The 22,200-nt window shown below is 45.0% G+C and overlaps 1 protein-coding gene across 2 annotated transcripts in view; it reads right to left on the minus strand.

Moving 5' to 3' along the window:
• The window catches only part of LOC139267243 (A-kinase anchor protein 7), a 238,466-nt gene that overhangs the window by 51,374 nt on the left and 164,892 nt on the right, over nucleotides 1-22,200 (minus strand). The gene's annotated exons all lie outside the window — the stretch shown is intronic.

A 22,200-nucleotide genomic window follows, 5' to 3' on the forward strand; every position in this document is an offset into this window, starting at 1 on the left:
ACATTGAAGCACGAACTACTCTCGATCAGCTTCGTTGGGCAGGCCACTTAGTTCGCATGCCAGACACGAGACACCCTAAGCAAATGCTCTATGCGGAGCTCCTTCATGGCAAACGAGCCAAAGGTGGGCAGCGGAAAAATTACAAGGACACCCTCAAAGCCTCCCTGGTGAAGTGCGACATCACCCACTGACATCTGAGAGACTCTGGCCGAAGACTGCCCTAGATGGAGAAAGTACATCTGGGAGGGCGTTGAGCTCCTTGAATCTCAATGCTGCGAGCGTGAAGAGGTCAAGCGCAGGCAGCAGAAGGAGCATGTGGCAAACCAGTGTCACCCACCCCGCCTCCCCCTGACGAATATCTGTCCCACCTGTGACAGGGTCTGTGGCTCTCGTGTTGGACTGTTCAGCCACCAAAGAACTCATTTTAGAAGTGGAAACAAGTCTTCCTCAATTTCGAGGGACTGCCTATGATGGTATAAATGCAGCAGCCAGGAATTATGGCTGACATAGTATAGCCCACATTTTAAAACTCACATAAAACTTCACTGTGTAAAACGCAACCTTCTTCTCCAAATCCTTTTATGCACTCAACTTCTGCTCCGTTTTCAAGATGGCGCCATTAGAGTTGGGTGCCCACTGGGTTCAACTGATTTTCTTCTGGCGGATTCCCCGGCAGACGGTAAATTGGGCAATACCGCAGCGTTGCACACTGATTGATGTCATCCAAAACGTGAAAACATCGGGCGGGCACTATGTTTTAGCGCCGCCGTAAATCTACTGCCGAAATTTCCGCCCGGGTGCAAAATGTTGTGCGACTCATTTTGCGCCAAAAAAAGTAGTTTTTGCACTTCGCCCAGGCGAAAAACCGGTCGCAAACCTGTTGAAAGTCTAGCCCACAGACTATCACTATGCTATCTGACTGCCTGTCATGAATGAGCCAGAACATTAGCAAATGTAATATCGATAAAACTTAAGCCATCCTAATTGGCTTCGAACCAAAACACCACATCCTAGTCCCTAGTGCCACCCACCTCTTCTGCTGCGTACTCAGGCTGAACCGGACAGTACGTAAGTACAGGACAGTGGTATCCTATTTGATCCTGGCTCCACATCTATCACAAAACTATCTACTTACACTTCTGCAATATCACATGGCTCTGATCTTGCCTTACCCTCAGTGCCCCAGAATTTCTAGAGTGGGGCTTGAACGCATGAGCTTCTGACTCAGAAGTCAGAATATTACCACTGAACCAAGGCTGACACCTAGATGTGCAAGTTGTTGTTGGTTAGGTTAACAAAACTATGGACTTTAAATAACTCATTTGCACCCGTCTTTCTAATAAACATAAATTTACTTTGTTGTATTAATTGGAGTGGAGAATCTTTTGGTTCCTGTTGTTGTTTTAAAAATATAAAGGGCGAATTTTAACCCCCAAAAAAGGGCAGATTTGGGTCAGGTGGGAGGTTAAACTGGTAGAAATCTGAATCCTGACCCCCAACCCGCCTACTTCCAGTTTTAACTGAGGTGGGACAGGGGTCTGGGTGGCCAACTCGCTCCCAGGAGGCGGGTTAGCACTTTAAATGTTGTATTGCGGCTGCGTGCCTCATTTTGAAACTCCATTTCAAATTTAACTCTGGGCAGCCGGGTTTCCCAGGCATCAGGGAACGCGGCAGCTAAAAGGAGGCAAGGACTGCTGGATCTAGGAGGTACGTGCCTTTCCACTTGCTTGCTGGATCCAGTGTCCATGCCCCGCCAATACCACCCCATGATCGTGCACCCCCCCCGACCCTTCCGATCACCGTAGACCTCCCCCACCTGAAGGCTCCGATCTCCCCCACTAGGCCCCCCGACTCCCATCCCCACCCCACGAAACCTCCATTCTCCGATCCCCAGCTCCCGGCCCACCCTCCTGCCTTCAATGCCCAGCCCATGACTCCCTTCCGGCCCACCGATATCAACCTTCCGACCACCCCCCTTCTGATCTCTGACCCACTCAGATCCTGGCCTTCCAACCACCCGTTCCCCCCAATCTCCGACCCTCTCTGATCTCAACCTCCCAGTACCCTCACCCCCCCCCCCCCCCCCCACCTCCGAGCCCCTCTGATCCCCCGCGCCCTAATCCCGGCCTATGATCCTTCCCGGCCTATGATCCTTCCCTCCCATCTCTCTGCTTCCTGTCTGCACCAGGTGCCGCTGGCCTATCTGCGTGACAGTCAACTAGCCTCTCAATCTAGCTGGCTGTCGGATGCTGGGGGGCGGGGAGGGAGGTGCAGTCAGAGGAAAAAATGTTCATCAGGTCCTGCTGTTAAATTCGGCAGGGCCTGAGGGAAACTCGTTCACCCAACTTTCCCGACTGCAATCCAGCCTCCTACCACTCCCTACCTGCCTGCAAGTTAAAATCCTGCCCAATATGCCACATTATATCAGGATCTCTCCAGTTTTTTTTTCTGCAGCTGCATTGAAGGGGTCTTCAGAATTAATTAAAATAACAAAATGGAAAAAAGTCATGAATACTTAGATAAACTGCTGTTTCCATGGATACAGTTTTTTTCTGACATGATGCCCTGTAGTGTTAGTTTTCTGTTACATTCATCTACATTCTCAGTGGACCATCTAAACTGCAAGTACTGCAGATATATCATGAACCTCCCAAGATTGGATTCATTAGATTTCAAGGAGAGGCTCTTCTTATGTTCTTGAATGCACACGATTGCTACACTTACAAACATTGTCCATGGATGTATCTGACTTTTACAGTAGATATTTTTTGAATGCTGGATCCCGCTGTGTTTTTATGTCTACATTGAAAGGCAGTAAGTACTACACTCTTGGACTGTCAAGTTCAGGCTAACATCAATAGTAAGATTTGTTTACGAATAAGATTATTACACAGAAGCAGTAATGTACAGCAAGGTACTGATGGTAAAACTATTTAGAAAACAAAGAAGGAATCAGCCCACAAAGGGCTAAACGCCCTTTTCTAGAACATATTTCTTAGTTTGTTGCAATGATAAGACTTTCGGGTGAAATATGCTTTTGTGAGCATTCAACAGCGCAATGCCATACGTAATCAATCATTCATCCCACTAAATCCAAAGGCAGGACTTTCCTCATGAGTTACTCTGGCATTATGTCGATAGGAGGAGCAGAAAATTGGATGGGCACCCATTCTGCCAGATCCTTGTCCTTGTATTTGACACAATATGCCACATTATATCAGGATCTCTCCAGTTTTTTTTTCTGCAGCTGCATTGAAGGGGTCTTCAGAATTAATTAAAATAACAAAATGGAAAAAAGTCATGAATACTTAGATCCTTGTCCTTGTATTTGACACAAGGATCTTCTAGCATCACTTCAACGGATGCTAGAATTGCCTTTCCAAATGTGGATGGGTGCATGCAACTGAGGTGTTAATGATGGAGTGACATCATATGTCACATTTACCATTGCTGGTCACACTTGGTTACAACAGAAGTCCATTGTCAGTAGGAAATGAGAAAATTGGTTGCAACTTTAAAATAACAGAGCAGAAACTTAAAAGAACACGGAGTTTCATCTTTATAATATTACAATAGGGATGATGAGATTGAAGGTGTGCCCAGACCAGCAACCACACTATGCGATTCTGTGAACCTGCAGCATGCCTTGTGTTGGCAGTGGTCTTGGTGCTTGTTGCTTGTCATGTTTAATGGACCAAAGGGCAAACACATTGGCAAGGCAGCAATACAGGGAGCTAAAACCTTGGCGTGCCTGTGCATTTGCAAAGTAAATAAACAGTTGCCAGCATGCTGTGCATTCTAAACAACAACAACTTGCATTTAATCCTTGCATTTGCACAGCACCTTTAACATAACAAAGATGTCCCAAGGCGTTTATGTCTATGATGTTCCACCAAATTTACAGTGAAGTGCTGTTAACATGTATCAAAAGATTGTAAAATTCAGTAAAGGGCACATTTACCTCGACAACCCCCTGGAGTCCAGCAAAGGTCTTCCTCACCTGCTCTCAGATTCTGTACACAGGTAAGATAGCATTGAATTTCCAAGCTTTCCCATCCAGCTTGCTTTGATGCTGCTCTTGACTGGGGGATGTCCCTGAGTAATAAAATGGGCCACCCTCTCTAAAAGACCTCCAAAGCTATATCTTGGAATGGAGCCATTCTACTTTGTTAACTTGCTTTACCCATCTCTTACCTTTTTGATAGCTTTAAATGTGCCAGCTAACCCACAACTCGACCCTGGTGCATTCCCAACATATGTGTGCATGATGATATCATGTAAACGAGCTGACCTCACGTTATATACAGCACTCCTGCTCCCACTGCACTGGGACCGCATTAAGGCAAAATATTTCAGAAGAGGTTTGCAACAATTCTAAACTTGTTATTATTATTGCAATATATTAGCATAAAGGCTATTAATCTGTTCAAAATAAAAAAGTAAAGCCTTCATTAAAATAGAGCATGGAGGAACATCATACTAATGTATTAAATGTTCATATGCTAATATTAGTAATTGTCAGTATTATATTTACTATTTTTCTTTGGGAACTGCCAAAGATGGCATTCCACCATACCATTATTTTTTAATAGTCTGAATGTGTATTGGAATGTTTGAATTCCTTCTTAGCACTTTCATTCTCATGATTTAAAAAGTGTAAAAGCATTGCCATTGGAGGGGCAGTAAACCAATGCAATAACATTTTTGTCACTCAATACTTGGTTTGGCACTAAAGCTGGTGTCCATCATGTTGAGGTCATAATATAGCATAGCACTCTAAAACTCAACATGGAAATGGGCTGACAGCTATGACCATCCCAATATGTGAGATAGCTATTGAATTATTGTATTAAAAAAAAACTAACTGAATGACAATTTTGGATTTTAGTTCCTGACACTTTCTAAGGCAAATCCCATTTTTGTAAACTTTCTCAGGCTTTGTTTAATTCACATGTTCTCATAGTATAGTTGTACTTGCCTGTACATTTACAAGATGAACCAGTAGACTGTACCCAGCATAACAAGTAACAGTCATTTTACAAAGTATTCAAAGGCAAGTCTGATGGCAGACTTAGAAGACAAGTTCATGGGGCTCCTGGAACCTAGACAACAAATATATCCCTAACTTCCAGGACTGCATGCCAAGAAGCTGTGAATCTGAAGATACAACTGAAGCACATGGAGCCTGTATCTCCATATATCAGCCAATTGTTGTCATGAACACCAGTGCAAAATGTGTGCAGCTTGCGTGCAGGAGTGGTAGGGTTTACGTAAGATTCTCCATTGCCTTCCTTTATCTTTTTTCTTCTCCGAATGATTCACCTCAACTGATAAGAAAATAAAATTATACTTCCACATCTTATCATAACTGCATTGTTCATTTTTCATTTCCCAATAAGTAATTAAATTAAATAAAAGCAAAGGTTCTTAGAATAAACATTTCATGGCACTCATATTCTCGTGAAGCTGATCATAACTCGCTGGTAACTATCAGTCACGAACTGTATTCTCCCACAGAGATGCAAATGCCATATAACACATAAAAATCCTATCACGTCTCCACAAATATGCTTCTATTTAATATGCACGAGGATACCATAAACAACCTGACAATATTGCAGAATGGGATAACTCAAAGATAGGCTGACATATGATACAGTAACAGCCAATTACATTAATGTCAAAATGTTATGCTCATTTACCTAATGTAAGTGAATAGTCAATAAAGCAGCCACAGTGTAAATCTCTAACTTTTCTGATTCAAGTTTCATTACTCATGTTTTTCGGTTAAGATCAGCCTGAGAACCAAATGTATTATACTCCATCCAACAGTAATTAAATACTCTAATATGGCCCCAAATTCCACGATCATTTGTGGCAAAAGTTCTGGCATAGGGGCCAGATTTTGGAGTGTAGGTTAGATACATCAGACTTATACCCGTTCTAAAATACACACTACATTTTGGTGCAACTGGGGGCTGGCAGAAGATGTGCCCACCCCAAAGTGGTGAATATATGCAAATTACAGGATAATGAGGGTAAAAGCAGCTGTCCTAGAAATTCTGTCATTTATGCCGGAATTACACCTGACTTAATTTCAGCCTATGGGAAAGAGGAATAAGTTATCTAAGTTAAGTATGGAAGAACTCCACAGGACTGAGTACTGTGAGCTAAAACTGATGTGACCTTAGTTTCTTTAATACAACTTCAGAGTGCCTAAGCAGCATGGCAGACAACCTTTTATACTCGCTTGCATGAGGTGTGCAGGTGACCCTTGGGCCTCCCTCAGTTGCACCCTCTGATGGCAAGTCTTACACAGTTACAATGTTTATATACATAACATCACTCCCCCCTCAAAGTCTTTGATACAAATTATTTACAAGTTGAGATGATCCGGGGCCCTATGCTACCTGGCTGATCATCTGAGTTCAAACTCTGGCATGGGTGAGTTGGTCGGACCATTGCTGCACTGTGGCGCAACTGGCCTGACAGGACTGTTGGGAATGGTGGGTTCATCCTCTTGATTGACAGCGAGGTCGATTGCTAGTTGGGTGTATGTTGGTAGATCGATGATGGTGATGTCCTCTCCTTGGCCAAGACAGTGCCAGCGACCCATTTAGGACCATGACCGTAATTAAGGACAAACACAGGGTGGTTAACCTCAATGTCACGCGATACAGCTGCGCGATTGTGGTACATGTTTTGCCGGTGACGCGGGTTTCCACATGATCATTTAGATATGGGTAGACTAGGGAGAGCCTGGTTTTGAGTGCTCTCTTTATTAACAATTCTGCAGGGGGAACTCCAGTGAGTGAGTGGGTCATAGCAATATAAGAACATAAGATATAGGAGTAGGAGTAGGCCATGAGGCCCCTCAGGCCTGCTCCGCCATTCAATAAGATCATGGCTGATCTGGTCATGGACTCAGCTCCTCTTCCCTGCCCACTCCCCATAACTCCTTATCCCCTTCTCGTTTAAAAAACTGTCTATTTTTGCCTTACATTTATTTAATGTCCCAGCTTTCACAGCTCTCTGAGGCAGCAAATTCCACAGATTCACAAGCTCTGAGAGAAGAAGTTTCTCCTCATCTCAGTTCCAAAATGGGCGGCCCCTTATCCTAAGATCATGCCCTCTAGTTCTAGTGTCCCCACCAGTGGAAACATCCTCTCTGCATTCACCTTGTCAAGCCCCCTCATAATCTTATACGTTTCTATATTATCACCTCTCATTCTTCTGAATTCCAATGAGGCCCAACCTACTCAACCGTTCCTCATACGTCAACCCACTCATCCCCAGGATCAACCGAGTGAACCTTCTCTGATGGAAACCAAAACGGCATGCGGTATTCCAGGTGTGGCCTCACCAATACCCTGTACAGCTGTAACAAGACTTCCCTGCTTTTATACTCCATCCCCTTTGCAATAAAGGCCAAGATTCCTGATCACTTGCTGTACCTGCATACTATCCTTTTGTGTTTCATGCACAAGTACCTCCAGGTCCCGCTGTACTGCAATACTTTGCAATCTTTCTCCATTTAAATAATAACTTGCTCTTTGATTTTTTTCTGCCAAAGTGCATGACCTCACATTTTCCAACATTATATTCCATCTGCCAAATTCTTGCCCACTCACTTAGCCTGTCTATGTCCTCCTGCAGCCTCTTTATGTACTCCTCACACATTACCCTTCCTCCCATCTTTGTATCGTCAGCAAACTTGGCTATGTTACACTCAGTCCCCTCTTCCAAGTCATTAATATATTAATATAGATTATAAATAGTTGGGGTCCCAGCACTGATCCCGTCCGATAGCTAAGCAGAACCAGAGATAAGCGGGTCTGCAAGGAGCCTTCCGTCACGCGTTTCAAGCTCTGCTTGATAGTTTGGACTGCTCGTTCCGCTTGACCGTTGGATGCTTGATGCCATTGCAGGTCATAAACACGTTGAATTTCGAGCTGGTGAAACACGGTTCATTGTCACTGACAAGGACATCGGGTAAGCCATGGGTGGCGAACATAGCCCGGAGGCTTTCAATGGTGGCAGTGGATGTGCTGGATAACATGATTACGCATTCAATCCATTTAGAGTAAGCGTCTGCTACAACTAAAAACATCTTTCCGAGAAAGGGGCCAGCAAAATCTACGTGGATCCTGGACCACGGTTTGGAGGGCCATGACCACAGACTCAATGGAGCCTCCCTTGGTGCATTGCCCAGCTGTGAGCACATGTTGCACTGGTGTAAGCATGACTGTAATTCCGAGTTAATGCCGAGCCACCAAACATGCGACCTGGCTATAGCCTTCATCATGACTATGCCTGGGTGGGTATTGTGTAGGTCACGTATAAACGTTTCTCTGCCTTTTTTTGGCAAAACCACGTGATTACCCCAGAAGAGACAATCCGACTGGATGGACATTTCAGCTTTGCGTCGGTGAAACGGCTTAATTTCATCTTGCATTTCCATGGGAACGGCCGACCAGCTCCCATTGAGGATGCAACTTTTTAGAAGTGATAGCACAGGATCCTGGCTGGTCCAGATCCTGATCTGGCGAGCAGTGATGGGTGACACCTCGTTCTCAAAAGCATCCATGACCAGAAGCAAGTCTGCGGCTGCGCCATTTCCACCCCGGTAGTGGGCAATGGTAGACGACTGAGGGCATCAGCACAGTTTTCCGTGCCTGTGACGGATACCATAGTCATAGGCGGACAATGTTAGTGCCCATCTTTGGATACGGGATGAAGCATTGGTGTTTATACCATTGCTTTCTGAAAACAGCGAAATGAGTGGTTTGTGGTCGGTTTCAAGCTCAAACCGAAGTCCAAAAAGGTACTGGTGCATTTTCTTAATCCCATATACACATGCTAACACCTCTTTCTCGACCATACTGTAGGCTCTTTCAGCCTTAGACAGACTTCTAGATGCATATGCAACCGGTTGAAGTTTGCCCGATACATTGGTTTGCTGTTACACACAGCCGACCCCGTACAAAGATAGAAACATAAAAACATATAAAATAGATGCAGGAGTAGGCCATCCGGTCCTTCGAGCCTGCACCACCATTCAATAAGATCATGGCTGATCATTCCTTCAGTACCCCGTTCCTGCTTTCTCTCCATACCCCTTGATCCCTTTAGCCGCAAGGGGCATATCTAACTCCCTCTTGAATATATCCAATGAACTGGCATCAACAACTCTCTGCGGTAGGTAATTCCATAGGTTAACAACTCTCTGAGTGAAGAAATTCCTCCACATCTTAGTCCTAAATGGCTTACCCCTTATCTTAAGACTATGTCCCCTGGTTCTGGACTTCCCCAACATCGGGAACATTCTTCCTGAATCTAACCTGTCCAGTCCCGTCAGAATTTTATATGTTTCTATGAGATCCCCTCTCATCCTTCTAAATTCCAGTGAATACAGGCCCAGTCCAGCCTCTCCTCATATGTCAGTCCTGCCATCCCAGGAATCAGTCTGGTGAACCTTCGCTGCACTCTCTCAATAGCAAGAATGTCCATCCTCAGATTAGGAGACCAAAACTGAACACAATATTCCAGGTGGGGCCTCACCAAGGCCCTGTACAACAGCAGTAAGACTTCCCTGCTCCTATACACAAATCCTCTTGCTATGAAGGCCAACATACCATTTGCCTTCTTCACCGCCTGCTGTACCTGCATGCCACCCTTCAATGACTGATGAATCATGACACCCAGGTCTCGCTGCACCTCCCCTTTTCCTGATCTGCCGCCATTCAGATAATATTCTGCCTTCGTGGTTTTGCCCCCAAAGCGAATAACTTCACATTTATCCACATTATACTGCGTCTGCCATGTATTTGCCCACTTGCCTAACCTGTCCAAATCACCCTGCAGCCTCTTAGCGTCCTCCTCACAGCTCACATCGCCACCCAATTTAGTGTCATCTGCAAACTTGGAGATATTACTCTCAATTCCATCATCCAAATCATTAATATATATTGTAAAGATCTGGGGTCCCAGCACTGAGCCCTGTGGCACTCCACTAGTCACTGCCTGCCATTCTGAAAAGAACCCGTTAATCCCGACTCTCTGCTTCCTGTCTGCCAACCAGTTTTCTATCCACATCAGTACATTACCCCCAATACCATGTCCTTTGATTTTGCACACCAATCTCTTGTGTGGGACCTTGTCAAAAGCCTTTTAAAAGTCCAAATACACCACATCCACTGATTCTCCCTGTCCACTCTACTAGTTACATCCTCAAAAAATTCCAGAAGATTTGTCAAGCATGATTTCCCCTTCATAAATCCATGCTGATTTGGACCAATCCTGTCACTGCATTCCAAATATGCTGCTATTTCATCCTTAATGATTGATTCCAACATTTTCCCCACTACTGATGTCAGGCTAACTGGACTATAATTACTTGTTTTCTCTCTCCCTCCTTTTTTAAAAAGTGGTGTTACATTAGCAACCCTCCAGTCCAGAGGAACTGATCCAGAGTCGATAGACTATTGGAAAATTATCACCAATGCATCCACTATTACTAGGGCCATGCCCTTAAGTACTCTGGGATGTAGACTATCCGGCCCTGGGGATTTATCGGCCTTCAATCCCATCAATTTCCCTAACACAATTTCCCACCTGATAAGGATATCCTTCAGTCCCTCCTTCTCACTAGACCTTCGGACCCCTATTACATCGGGAAGGTTATTTGTGTCTTCCTTTGTGAAGACAGAACCAAAGTACTTGTTCAATTGGTCTGCCATTTCTTTGTTCCCCGTTATTAATTCACCCGAATCCGACTGCAAAGGACCAACGTTTGTCTTCACTAATCTTTTTCTCTTCACATATCTATAGAAGCTTTTGCAGTCAGTTTTGATGCCACTTCCTTGTATGCCACTTCCTTGGATTTAACACTATCCTTAATTTTCCTTGTTAGCCACGGTTGAGCCACCTTCCCCGTTTTATTTTTACTCCAGACAGGGATGTACAATTCTTGAAGTTCGTCCATATGATCCTTAAAGGTTTGCCATTGCCTATCCACCGTCAACCCTTTAAGTATCATTTGCCAGTCTAATCTAGCCAATTCGCACCTCATATCATCAAAGTTACCTTTCATTAAGTTCAGGACCCTAGTTTCTGAATTAACTTTGTCACTCTACATCTTAATAAAGAATTCTATCATATTATGGTCACTCTTCCCCAAGGGGCCTCGCACAACAAGATTGCTAATTAGTCCCTTCTCATTACACATCACACAGTCTAGGATGGCCAGCTCTCTGGTTGGTTCCTCAACATATTGGTCCAGAAAACCATCCTTAATACACTACAAGAATTCCTCCTCCACTGCATTGCTACCAGTTAGGTTAGCCCAATCAATATGTAGATTAAAGTCGCCCATGATTACTGCTGTACATTTATTGCACACATCCCTTATTTCTTGTTTGATGCTGTCCCCAACCTCACTACTACTATTTGGTGGCCTGTACACAACTCCCATTAGCATTTTCTGCCCTTTGGTATTCCGCTGCTCCACTCATACTGATTCCACATCATCCAAGCTAATGTCCTTCCTTACAATTGCATTAATTTCCTCTTTAACCAGCAACGCCACCCCGCCTCCTTTTCCTCTCTGCCTATCCTTCCTAAATGCTGAATACCCCTGGATGTTAAGTTCCCAGCTTTGGTCACCCTAGAGCCATGTCTCCGTGATGTCAATCACATCATACCCGTTAACTGCTATCTGTGCAGTTAATTCATCCACCTTATTCCGAATACTCCTTGCATTAAGGCACAGAGCCTTCAGGCTTGTCTTTTTAACACACTTTGACCCTTTAGAATTCTGCCCTTTTTGTTTTTTGCCTTGGGTTTCTCTGCCCTCCACTTTTACTATTCTCCTTTCTATCTTTTGCTTCTGTCTCCATTTTATTCCCCTCTGTCTCCCTGCATAGGTTCCCATCCCCCTGCCATATTAGTTTAACTCCTCCCAAACAGCACTAGCAAACACTCCCCCTAGGACATTGGTTCCGGTCCTACCCAGGTGCAGACCGTCCAGTTTGTACTGGTCCCACCACCCCCAGAACCGGTTCCAATGTCCCAGGAATTTGAATCCCTCCCTTCTGCACCACTGCTCAAGCCACGTATTCATCTGAGCTATCCTGCGATTCCTACTCCGACTAGCACGTGGCACTGGTAGCAATCCCGAGATTACTACTTTTGAGGTCCAACTTTTTAATTTAACTCCTAGCTCCTTAAATTCGTCTCGTAGGACCGCATCCCGTTTTTACCTATATCGTTGGTATGCAGAACGACAACTGGCTGTTCACCCTCTCTTTTCAGAATGTCCTGCACCCGCTCCGAGACATCCTTGACCCTTGCACCAGGGAGGCAAAATACCATCCTGGAGTCTCGGTTATGGCCGCAGAAACGCCTATCTATTCCCCGTACAATTGAATCCCCTATCACTATTGCTCTCCCACTCTTTTTTCTGCCCTCCTGTGCAGCAGAGCCAGCCACGGTGCCATGAACTTGGCTGCTGCTGCCCTCCTCTAATGATTCATCCCCCTCTACAGTACTCAAAGCGGTGTATCTGTTTTGCAGGGGGATAACCGCAGGGGACTCCTGCACTACCTTCCTTGCTGCTCTTCCTGTTGGTCTTCCACTCCTTATCTGGCTGTGGACCCTTTACCTGCGGTAAGACCAACTCACTAAATGTGCTATTCACATCATTCTCAGCATCGTGCATGCTCCAGAGTGAATCCACCCTCAGCTCCAGTTCTGCAACGCGGACCGTCAGGAGCTGGAGGCAGATACACTTCCCACACACGTAGTCATCAGGGACACCGGCGGCGTCCCTGAGTTCCCACATGGTACAGGAGGAGCATAACACGTGTCCGAGCTCTCCTGCCATGACTTAACCCTTAGATTAACTTAATTTGGCAACAACAACGCAAAATGTTACTTACTGATAAAGAAAAGAAAAAGAAGAACTACTTACCAATCACCAGCCAATCACTTATCCCCTTGGCTGTGACGTCACCTTTCAATTTCTTTCTACATCTTTTTGCCTTCTCCCTGCAGCTGCACAAGCTGGTCTCCACGAAGTTGGGCCTTAAGTAGGCCGCCTCGATTGCCCTACCCCGCCTCTCGCCGACTCCCGAGCCTCCACGAAGTTGGGCCTTAGGTTGTCTGCCTCCATCGCCCTGCTCCGCCTCTCGCCGACGCATCACAAGCTAGCACTAATCGTTTACACGGGTCATACAATACAAGTAACTTATTAGAACAAAGTAGGTTTTTTGCCTTCTCAAAGGCTGTCTCTTGAGATTTACCCCAAACCCAGTCAACACCCTTACGTAGCAACATGTGCAACGGTCCCAGCAAAGTGCTTAACCCGGGTAGAAAGTTACCAAAATAGTTGAGGAGTCCCAGGAATGAACGCAGCTCCATCACATTCTGTGGTCTAGATGCATTCTTGATGGCCTCTGTCTTTGAGGCCATGGGTCTGATGCCATCTGCCGCAATCTTTCTCCCCAAAAATTCGACCTCTGGTGCCAGGAAAACACACTTGGAGCATTTCAGCCTGAGTCCCACTTTGTCTAGTCGACTTAGAACCTCTTCCAGGTTGTGCAGGTGTTCGGTAGTGTCACGACCGGTGATCAGGATGTCGTCTTGAAACACAACGGTGCGCGGAACCAATTTCAGCACACTCTCCATGTTCCTCTGGAATATGGCAGAAGCTGAGTGAATCCCAAAAGGGCATCTGTGGTGTATAAACAGTCCTTTGTGCATGTTGATGCACGTCAATCTTTTCGAAGGTTCAGCCAGCTCCTGTGTCATGTAGGCGGAGGTTAGGTCCAACTTGGTGAACGACTTCCACCCCGCTAATGTTGCGAACAGGTCATCTGCCTTGGGTAATGGGTACTGGTCTTGTAATGAGACTCGTTTGATCATTACTTGTAGTCTCTGCAGATTCTGACTGTGCCATCGCTTTTCAACACCGGAACAATCAGACTGGCCCACTTGTTGAACTCGACTGGCGATATGATTCCCTCTCGTTGAAGTCTGTCCAGTTCGATCTCGACTTTCTCCCTCATCATATATGGAACCGCTCGAGCCTTGTGATGAATGGGCCTTGTATTGGGGACTAGATGGATCTGCACTTTGACGCCTGTGAAGTTGCCGATGCCTGGTTCAAAGAGCGACGGAAACTTGTTCAGCACTTGGGCACAAGAGACATCATCCACTGAAGATAATGCTTTGATGTCGTCCCAGTTCCATCAAATCTTTCCCAGCCAGCTTCTGCTGAATAGCGTTGGGCCATCGTCTGGTACAATCCACAGTGATAAATCATGCACAGCTCCCTCGTACGATACCTTAACTGCCGCACTGCCAATGACTGGTATGAGCTCTTTGGTGAAGGTGCGCAGCTTTGTCTGAATCGGGCTCAGTTTGGGCTTTTGTAGCCTTGTTGCCCCACAGTTTCTCAAAAGCCTTCTGGCTCATAATTGACTGACTCTCCCCCGTGTAGCAAGGGGATTTGAGTACAGGGGCAGGGAGGTGTTGCTACAGTTGTACAGGGCATTGGTGAGGCCACACCTGGAGTATTGTGTACAGTTTTGGTCTCCTAACCTGAGGAAGGACATTCTTGCTATTGAGGGAGTGCAGCGAAGGTTCACCAGACTGATTCCTGGGATGGCGGGACTGACCTATCAAGAAAGACTGGATCAACTGGGCTTGTATTCACTGGAGTTCAGAAGAATGAGAGGGGACCTCATAGAAACATTTAAAATTCTGACGGGGTTAGACAGGTTAGATGCAGGAAGAATGTTCCCAATGTTGGGGAAGTCCAGAACCAGAGGTCACAGTCTAAGGATAAGGGGTAAGCCATTTATGATCGAGATGCGGAGGAACTTCTTCACCCAGAGAGTGGTGAACCTGTGGAATTCTCTACCACAGAAAGTTGTTGAGGCCAATTCACTAAATATATTCAAAAAGGAGTTAGATGAAGTCCTTACTACTAGGGGAATCAAGGGGTATGGAGAGAAAGCAGGAATGGGGTACTGAAGTTGAATGTTCAGCTATGAACTCATTGAATGGCGGTGCAGGCTAGAAGGGCCGAATGGCCTACTCCTGCACCTATTTTCTATGTTTCTATGTCCAACTCCATTGATACCGGAATACCGTTCAATTTGACTTTCAGCATGATAGGTGGGCTCTTGGTGGTGAAAGTGTGTACACCATACACTTCTTCCTTGGGTTGAGTTACCTCTCTTGTTTGTTCTGTGTGACCTGCGCCGGATCGATCATCCTCTGCCGACTCTGCCATGTGGTGAGTCGCAGCACTCTTGCACATTCGTTGGAGGTGCCCCATTGTTTCGCATCCTTTGCACACGTAGTGCTTGAATCGACATTGATGGGCTCGATGATTACCCCTGCAGCGCCAATATGGTGCTAATGGATTTGCATTCACGCCCGGATGGCGGACTCTGAGTCATCCTAGGTCTTGCAGCTGCAGACGTGTAGGCCCTGCCATATGCAGTTCTGCCTGTTAGCGACGTTATTTTATGCACAGTACTTGCCGGTGAGCTTCGATGCTGGGAAGATATCTGTCTGGTATTATCACTTGTGGATATGAATGCCTGGGCCTTGCTCAGGTCTAGGGATTCGGTGGACAGCAGCTTGCGAAGAATGACCTCGTGACCGATGCCAAGCACAAAAAAGTCCCGCAGCATTTCCCCCCAAAATCCAGCAAATTCACTAGTTCCCACACGTCGTCTCAGGTCGGCGACATAACTCGCCACGTCCTGGCCCTCGGAGCGGTGGTGCGTGTAGAAGCGATACCTGGCCATTAAGACGCTCTCCTTCGGCTTGAGGTGGTTCCGAACCAGCGTACACAACTCTGTATATGTCTTCTCCGCTGGTTTCTCCAGTGCTAGCAGATTCTTGATGAGGCCGTATATTGTGGACCCACACACAGTGAGGAGAAGCGCCCTGTGCTTGATCACTTTATCGTCCCCATCCAGCTCATTGGCCAAGAAGTACTGATTGAGACGCTCAACAAAGGCTTCCCAATCATCACCCTTTACAAATCTCTCTAGAATACTAACGGCAGCCAAGACCGCGTGAAAGTTCATAATCTGTTACTTGTCGCCAATTGTTAAGTATGGAAGAACTCCACAAGACTGAGTACTGTGAGCTAAAACTGATGTGATCTTAGTCTCTTTAATACAACTCCAGAGTGCCTAAGCAGCATGGCAGACAACCTTTTATACCCCCTTGCACGAGGTGTGCAGGTGACCCTTGGGCCTCCAACAGTTGCGCCCTCTGGTGGCAAGTCTTACACAGTTACAATGTTTACATACATAACAATCTACATGACTTGTAAAACCAGAAAGTGGTTGAGTTCACAAGGTTTGAGAGTCCACAATTTTTGTCTGAAATAAAGGCTTTTACTGCAGCAATTAGAAAATTCTCAGTGGTGCTACTAAGAAGGAATATTGCAAACTGCCTTTCAGCAGCTTCTGACGGAACCATTTTTCTTCCTATCCTTCTGTCATAGAGCCCTTATCATGGGGTTCTGTATGGCCATTCCCATATATGGCCTTATAATGGAGGTCAAACAGGAGACGGAGAAAGATGAAATGAGAGAGATGTGCAGAATAAGGATTCCCAAAAGAGAAGACAACCAACTAGGAGGTATTCTTTCACTGGAGTCTGTAGACCATGCTGCTCCCTTGAGAATGTATAACAAGAGATTTGCTCAAGAAGGCAATGGTTCAGTAAGGAGACATGGAATTAGCTCTGTGCACTGTGGAAAACTGACCTCCAAACATCCTCTTAAATACAAAAAATAAAGAGATAACTTCTGAACACTGCACTTCATGTTACAATTTCTTTTCACTGTGCACATATACATTTAGAACAAGTGTTTTGTTTCATGCCTACCGCTATTGCCTCCCCGTGCTGTTCTTAAAACGAATCTGGTGCTACCTGTGGACCAGGGATGTGATTAGTTTTTGGTTGTGCTGTGGTATCACGAGTCTCTTGTGAATGGGGTGGCCTTTGTTTCAGGGCCGAGTCCCGGGAGGACTCTTTAGCAGGTTACGTGACCACTGCAGGCAGCCTGGTCCTATATCCTGACACTTACACAAGCAGGCATCTGAGGGAGCTGCCTAGAAAGGTCACATGAATTGCTATCAGGAAAGAGGATGGCATCATGAACGTGAACAGCATTTGTGCTGAAACTTGGATCTGACTGCCCCGATCAGTGAAATCTAAACTGATGGTATCAGCTAGATCCTGCAGGCCCTAGGAGATGGCACCCCAGAGCTCTCTGAAGCCAGTTGCTATCATTCTGTTCAAACAGCCCCCTCAAGGCCTGTTGTCAAAGCATCCACATTGAATGCACTGGCAAGTCTGCAAAACTCTCTGTCTGGTGAACGAATGCAGACGTCTGGTGCTGCCATTTTCTCCAGTTATTGCTGCATTAAATCAAATCTTTCAAGCACAGAGGGATATTGGACTCTGTTGTGGCCCCTCCCTTCTGTCTTAGCTGCTTCCTTTTAGAACAGGGCTTCAGAAATCTGAGTCTGCAAGTTCTGGAGCCAGGGGCTGATTTCAGGAGAGCCTCTACTCCTCGGCCAGATGTCATTTTCACCTCTGACTTCTCCATTCCCTCATGTGTTATGTCTGACTTAGTGTAAAACCTCATTATAACTATCTACATTCTCCCCTGGATTGATTTCTCTGGGAAAATGAGTGAGAGAGAAAGAATGAATTGATGGTATGAATGAGGGTGTGGCTGATTGCTCAGAGATAGAAGGCTGCTTGTGTCTTCCTCTTCCCCAGCATCATCTTGCTTTGGGTTGTTTAGAGGAAAATGAAATGAAGAGACATAATATTAGGCAGCTACCGTGACAGTTCCTCTGTGATTTTTGAAGGTGCCCAATCCTGTTGATTGTTAATAAGGTTGTGGGTTCCAGTCCCACTCCAGGGTCTTGAGCACAAAAATCTGGGCTGGCACTTCCGTGCAGTACGAGCGAGTGCTGCACTGTCGGAGGTGCCGTCTTTTGGATGAGACTTTAAACCGAGGCCTCGTTTGCTCTCTCGGGTGGACATAAAAGATCCTACGGCACTATTTCTAAGAGCAGGTGAGTTATTCCCGGTGTGCCTTAATTAACATTACTAAACCAGATTATCTGGTCATTATCACATTGCTCTTTGTGGAAGCTTGCTATGCACAAATTGGCTTCCGCAGTTGCTACATTACAACAGTGACTACACTTCAAAAAGTACTTCATTGGATGTAAAGTGCTCTGGGCCATCTGGTGGTCATGAAAGGTGATATTTCAATGCAAACCTTTCTTATTTTTTTGTATGAGTTTGCATTTCCAAACCATTATACAGGCAAGCTGCAGAGAGCCCAGACAAACCTGGCTTCCGAAGTCTCACCCTCATGGTTTCCCAAGGTCTCCATGGCTTTTTTCTCACAAGGGGTCAGAGGTCTGTTGTCAGGGGGATCAATACCTGTGGCCTGAAATTCCCAGTGCGAGAGAAGTTGTGAGGATTGCAGAGATGGCTGGACAGATAGTTTTGTTACAAAAGTTTAACACACAGGTGAATGCCCCAGCCATTTTTGATGAATTAGTGGAGTATAAAGGTGGCAAGAACATTTTTGTGGCAGGATAATTGGTCAGTAGCTGTTTCTGCCCGTTTTCCGTCATTCTGGAGATCCTTTGTGTTTTTGGCCCTTGCCGCAATCTGCCTGGCAAGTCCCAAGTACACTCAATTCAACATGTGCTAATAAGAGTCAATGATCTGGCAGATCCCAGTTTCCTACTTTGACACTTGCAATGCACTCAGGGTAACGTAGACTAACGTTTATAAGGTGCATCCGATGCTAGGATCAGCTGATACAGGCGGAAGTGAGACGCTTGAGACTGAAAAGTCTGGAGAGTTTGACTCATTATATCTGCACCAGGACACACTTTTTGCAGTGATTTTTCTTTTTTGCTATCTGCCTATATGCACCTGGACTTGCTTCTTACTGCTTTTGACAGGATCAGTCCACCAGCAGATGTTCGTCGCCACCCTCTCATTCACCCGCATTGAGAGTTTTTCTAGAGCAGGTATGGCTAAAGGCATACCCTTGTAAGCCATTTTTACAGTGGAGTAGCAAAAGCATTGTGACATGCAGTGAGAGTCAGGCAACATTTAAAGACGATGCAGTCCACTATTACACCCTCCCCACCATAGAATATACAGGCAGCGCAGGTCATATAAGAGCCTTACTGAGGAATTGTGTATAAGAGCAGTGCGCTTCACCAAAGGGGCCATAGAGTAGCTCTATCACCTACTGCATGATGACCTGCAGCCACATTCATCCGCTTGTACTGTTCCCGTGGCTAGGGACCTTAGTAAGAGTGGTCCAAACAGCAGCACAGTTGCACTACATCAAGGCACACGCCTCTACTTGATTAGGCAAAAGGATCACTGGACAGATTGAGAGGGGATCTGCAGTATGTACCAGATCACGTATCACGACTAATTGTAACCTGTTCCTTTTTTCACAACTTCAACAGTTAAGAAAGAACCTGCATTTATATAGGCCTTTCATGACCTCAGGACATTCCAAAGCGCTTTACAGCCAATGAAGTATTTCTGAAGTGTAGTCAGTGTTGTAATGTAGGCAATAAGCACTGGACCATGTGGCACTGGTGGCGACGAGGCTCTGCCTCCTTTGGAGCCGGATCTAAATGACCTACATTGAAAGGACTCCTCAGTGACTCATGCAAGGGTCATCAGAGCACATCTCATCCTTGTTGTCCTATGTGTAACACTGTCTACCTTTGACATCACTGCCTTGCCTCCTTCTCCCTCACTTTCAAGTAAAGGGACATTCACTCCATTCCTTTAAATTTGACTTGCACACAATTTACTTTACCTGCCACGAGTCTGCTCTTCCAAATATACACATTCAGTGGTATTCTAATAAACTGATTTCGGAATATTAGATGTAATCATGCAATTTGCATTTTTCTTTGTCTAAATCTGTCAAAAATCAGTTTCGCAACAACTATGCCAAAAAAGAATATCCAGCCTACTGTGTTGATAACAATGGGCAAAACCTTTCAGCCCACCACGCAGCTGTCTAGTTATGTGCTGCATAATAGTTTCTTTATATTTTTCATAAAACCAACTGGACTGTCTAAGGACTTAGCAGTGCGTAAAATCTCAATCTAATATCATGTCCAAGACATCCTCAGACTTAATTTAAAGAAGAAAACCACCTTGTCTGTGTTCTGTTCTTAAGATTATGATGTGCTGTTCCAGGCTCAGGGTGTATGAGCTTCAAGGTGTGTATGAGCTTCTTGTAATTGGAATCATGGTTGTTGCTAAATCTGAAGGCCCCATGTCTTCAAAGTGAAGGATGAGGGAGATTACTTTGATTGTCACAAGTCCTAGCTTAACATTAAGGATTTTTTATACTTTGTTTATTCATGAAACTTTTGTAGGGAAAGCAGCAAAGCTGACATTATAAATCTCCCAGCTATTAAGAATCATCCTCCAATAATAAAAGGAAAAAACCCTGAGAATGGGAAATGCTCCAGCGTTGCTTTATCAGTATGCTGCTCACAATCCAGGCAGTTGGATAATTTGTATTTATCCCAGTGTTAATATGCTGGCAAAATCTGCTGGCAACTAATGGTGAATTATTCTTTTTTTTAAAGTTTAGTGTAGTTGCTTTTTAACATATATTTTAAAATATCACCCTGAATCCCAATGCAGCAAAACTGCAGTCAATTTTATACTTCTTGCCGAAAACATGTTGACTACATGCACTCAGTAAAAACCGTTTGTCTAGAATGATGAATATTAATAAAGATACTGTGTACTTCAACAAATTTAGCACTCTGTACCATGAAAAGAAATACTGGTTTTGAAAGATGTGTCATTTTATTCAAACAAAATTGATATGAAAAGGAACTGAAAAGAGTATGGCTCAGTGACATTACAAAAAACATTGTTAATTCACTCCATTGTGGTTGAATTCTGAATCACTTTTGGCTCTAATCCAGGGTTACCAGCCCAGAAAACTGTGTGTGTAGTATTTTCTGCTGGTTGGCCTTATGGGCTGCATCAGATAGGATGCTGCGAGACACCATGTACGACTAATAGCCTAGCACACTAGGTATCAACAGGCACACATCTGTTCTTTGCTGAGTTTTGGAATGAATCATTATAATGAGTCTCTCTCTCTCTCTTTCCTCCAGGAGATGTAGGTTTAAATTCAGAGTGGAGCAGTGTGAAGAGCAGAAAATTCATCATGTTGCTGTGCTGTCCCTCATGTTGTTGCTAAGCTACTACCTTGTGCGTGAATATAAAAACATCAAATCCAATTTAATTAAAAATAAACTTGAAGAATTGATTTTCTTTTTAGCTCTGAGGTGGGAGTATGAGATTAACGGCTCAGTTCAGCAGCCCTTGTTCAATAACCAACCAATCTAACCACCCTGGCCCAGGCAAGTTCCTTGAACAAATTGGTCACAACATCCGATGTTCCTAATGGTGACGCAGCAGAATAATTTCCATTTGTAGTCTGTCTATTCTGGAATGAGCAAAAAGTGTCAAGATGAAATGGCTCTTTCATTTAGTGGAATGCAGTAACTTTGGGCTCTATTTTCGCCATCATTGGACGCCGGTTCTTTTGGCGTCCGCTGATGTTTTTTGAGTAATCGTGAATTTGCAACTTTCTTCAAAGTTTGTACGCCGGCGGCGACTGTCAACGCTGGATTTTTTATATGCCAGATGTTTTGGCTTGGTCTGGTTGAAAACTGGATTCCGTGCCATTTTTGGTCCTTTTTGGCCATTTAAGCGATTTTCCCGAACACCGATTTTTTTTTAAGGAAGCGCAGAGTGCCCTGAAGTACCATTCAGAAAAACCCTACGTTAAGTTAAGAAAATCAGCGTCCAAGTCTGTATCGGAGCTGTTTGCAGTTTAGTCTTGTCCATAAAGATAGTTTATAATGATCATGTTTAGTACGTTCCTTTTTCATCCCTTTACATTAAACATTACTTGTTCTGGTGTTGGCCCCCCACTCCCAGTCCCGCTGCAACCCTGGGCCGAATGGCCCCCCCTCCTGGTCCTACTGCAATCCCGGGCAATCTCTCCCCCCACTCACCCTCACTCTCTCCCCGCTCCCCTGCCGCTGCAAGCCCTGGGCGTGG

The sequence above is a fragment of the Pristiophorus japonicus genome, chromosome 7 (genome assembly GCF_044704955.1).
Source record: "Pristiophorus japonicus isolate sPriJap1 chromosome 7, sPriJap1.hap1, whole genome shotgun sequence".
In the NCBI taxonomy this organism is placed as follows: domain Eukaryota; kingdom Metazoa; phylum Chordata; class Chondrichthyes; family Pristiophoridae; genus Pristiophorus; species Pristiophorus japonicus.